Consider the following 3,961-nt stretch of genomic DNA (forward strand, 5'->3'; position numbering starts at 1 on the left):
ACAGTCATCAGCCCCTACAGCGAGAGAAGAAAGGCCGTGTGTTAGTAAGAGCTAGTAACGCTAACATTTCATAGTTCTCCAATTAAATTACATCATTGCTTCTCAACTGGGACCCAGAGCTCTGCTAAATTTCATCCTACAGTGGCTCTATCAGTGTGGAGGGACTTTAGATGCAGTACCACTACTGGCTACTAGATTAGGGATCCAAAGAAATCTCCAGCAGCACAGATATCCATTTAAAAAGTCAAGAAGTGAAAAACAGGTATTCTAGAGAAAGTTGTTGGACAAATGAAGATGTCCAAACACAAACTCAGTTAGGTATAGGTCAGGAAAGTAGGGTTAAGGGCTCAGTATGCAAACACTTGTCGGCTTGTCGCACAGCATCTGAAATCCCTTCCCTTCACACCTTTCCAGTGTGGGAATTGAGGGGGGCTGTGCAGGGGCGTGTCAAGACTGTCATACACACATGCCCACACACAGTTTAAAATGCTCTTACCACAATAAAATGGCTAGTATGGGGACAAGCTTTCCATTCATACCAATGCCATCATACAATGTATGCAATTCCAATAAGTTTATGAACTCATGTTTCAGGAAGCCCTGGGAGTGGGTCATAAATATGGTATTCAAGAAATATACAGCTCTGGAGATAGTTGTAGCTTTCTCTTAATCTATTTGAGATTCCTGCCTCTCTCATCCTCACCTCCCCTTCCTTCTTGCTTCACTGGGGGTTCATTGTAGCTGGCGGCTGCCCAGTGCCACATGGCAGTACCAGGCCCCATCTACAGCCGATAAACAGAGCCCCTCTCTTAGCCTCCCATTTACTAAGAGTCTTGCTTTGATGTAAACAAGACGCCCGCCCTAATAGCCTTGCCTTCGTGCCACACTGAAGCTGTGTGAATGTCAATGAGTGTGACAAATAGTCACAATAAATAGTTTTGTGCAAAGACAGCTCAGACAGACTGTAAGGGTGCGATTACATTTAGGTCATCTATAAAATGACTAAAATGAAGGAATAAGACCCAAATCTAAAATGCACTGGTCAAGGGCCCCTGACCAGAGATCTTGTTATAGCTCATCAATCATTTTTCAGCCGCAAAACTCTATCTCCTCCTGTCCACCGGATGTTGCTGCGTCATGTCCCGGCTGCCAAGCCGTGGCTTTTCTCTCTGTACCACTAGCATTAAGCTATTCTTTTATAAAAGATTAACAACATTTTATATTAAATAATGCATTCAGTATTACTCAAATAGGATAGTTAACATACAGAAAACCCAAACAGTTTGTCTTGTTACTTTAGCAGAACAACAGTTTATTACTTCATGTGGTCAGTGCAACAGACTAGAGTATGGTTGTCAAAAGTATCCATACTTAGATACTTTTTCAATACCACGTGTTATTTAATATTATTAAGTGGGGTTCTCAATTTGACGGTGATCATATGAAATGGATAAAATGACAGATGTTGCCAGCAGATATGGCTGGGTTATATGCTTCACAATCATTAGCACTGATGGTGCTCAAACACAGTCAAAGTGGATGGACACGGTTTCTTTCTGTGAAGATGAAACCACATTATCATCACTGTTTTGTTACCACTGTTTACATCACCCCAGACGTAAATTCAAAAGATGCACTGCAGAATTATTTCCTGGTGTATATAAATTGGTTTTATTTTATTTATTAGGGCCCGAGCAGTGACCCCTGCAAAAAAGCCTCTTGGACATATACCCCACACCCGAAAGGAAGGCAATTTGCACACGTAGCATTTTAACAAACTCCTCCAAGGGAATTGATTGGATCAACTTCACATTTGTTCAGTCCCATCTAAATACCATATCCATGAAAAGTTATCAAAATCTGAAATTTTCGTCAAACGGCATGTCTGCGGCACCGCTGTTATTCAATAAATTGAATCTTTTATAGTGATTGTAGCATGAAGGAAGTACATACTTTCATTTCGTTATATAACCTTGTGTTATGATAAATACATTTCCTTGATATTTTAAGATATTGAAGTATTAAACTGTGTTTAACCCTTCTGCATTAAATGAGACTGAGCGCTTCCAATATGTAAAATAGAAACTATAATAATAATAATAATAATAATAATAAAATTATTGATAGACAGCTCAAGATGAACAGGAAGTTAGAGAGAGAGGGGACAACACGCATCAAAGGGCCACAGGTGGGAGTGGAACCCATGGCCGTTGCCCTAAGGACTCAGGGGCACTTGGCCCTGGTACAGCCTTGGTACATGGGGCACCAGCTCTACCAAATGAGCTATTGGGCGTCCTTAAATTTGTAAAATAAATCAATCTCTGTTTTTTTGTAAAAAAAAAAAAAAAATATAGGATGAGTAACACTGAAATACTTAAAATACAAGTAAGCAGTGATAGCCCGCCTAATGCTCGTTCACATGTTGTTCTAATATGTTCAACTTCTAACTATTTCAGATTCCTTTTTAAAAACCATTTCTTTGGAAGAAAACATCCAGTATTCTACTGAGAACACCAACAGAGGCTCTTCATCCTGTTTCTGCCACAGAATGAGAACATGCAAGTCTTAGTGTGTGTGTGTTTATGTGATACCATGCCATGGCCATGCACTAGCAAAGATATCTTCCCAACATCATATTAATCTGCACCTAAGAACCATGCTATATTTAGCACACAATCCAGGACTCTGTCCTCAGAGAGTGTGTGTGAGTCTGTACCAGTGTATGGCAGATAGCTGCTTACCAGCTGAAGCAAAGAAAATCTGAGTGGTCTTTCTGTTGACTGGTTACACTCCTATAGCCCAGTGAACACTTGCACTAATGTCAGCTCTGGACTAGTTACAAGATGCTGGTGTAGTGTCACTCACATCAAATCGGATTCATGGATGTACACTAAGCCTCAGATGTCACATGTCACGCTGTGCAAGTAGGAAATCAAACTGACTTGCTTTGACAATTTTTGGAGACATCATTCAGCAGCACAGTACACACACACACAGCTGAAGAACAAGTGAGAGGATAATCAGCTGTATAACCAGTGGATTTTCACAATCTAACTCTGTGAATTAAGAGTTTATTCCAACCAATTGATTTTTATGTAACTCACCTGTTTAAAATTATATTAAGGCTATAGTTATGAATAATTGAGGCAGCGGCCGCTTTGAGTGACAGGTGGGTGCTGTCAGAGGCGGCGGCGGTTTTCAGTAACCAGCCAGCCTGCTCCAGCTCATTGCCCCTCATTCAGAAGGTGTACGGTTGCACTATTCTGTTAAATGGGTATAAGGGTATTTCCTTCTTGACATTTGTCAGTTTGTTTTGTTTATTAAAACTAAGAGAGCTTGTGGCAAGAAGGAAACTCACTGCTCATCTCCCATCTATAACTACTAGGGATGTCCGATAATATCGCGCCTGCATTAAGACGTTGTCTATAAACTCGGTAGGAGGCGTATGCGCTAGGTATGTAGTGTGATTGTTGTTACTTCGCAGTTATCCCAGGATGTTCCAGACGAGTGTGTTCAAACTCAGAGAAAATCTGGTCATGTTTATGTCAGGTAACGCTGCGTTTCCACCCGGTCGGCCTGTCTCGTATGGTGTTTCATATCCCCTTGTGCCTGCGTCGGTCTTTTTGTCTCGCCAGGAAGCTGTCATACATTGACTGTTTATCCGAGTGTTGAAGGGACATTTTTTCTCTTTTAGATCTTGGTGCTTGTTTAAACTCTAGATTTGAATCTTATATTGAAGGTGTGTGTGATGCGAGACGTCTGGATCTTAAGTTATCAGAGAAACAAGCTGATGCTAGACGTTAGCAGCAGGCTCGGCTCGCAGCCCCTCCAGGACGTCCTTTGTCTGCCCAACAGCGTGGGAGAAGCAGTGATTTTAAGAGGTGGAATGCTTTATTCAGTGTTGTTCGTAGCGGTTTTAATCAGCAGGTCCGGTTGTGTTTTTGGGAGAGGATGAGAAGGC

Source organism: Morone saxatilis, unplaced genomic scaffold, assembly GCF_004916995.1.
Source record: "Morone saxatilis isolate NCDOM2014 unplaced genomic scaffold, NCSU_SB_2.0 Contig8, whole genome shotgun sequence".
Taxonomy (NCBI): Eukaryota; Metazoa; Chordata; class Actinopteri; family Moronidae; genus Morone; species Morone saxatilis.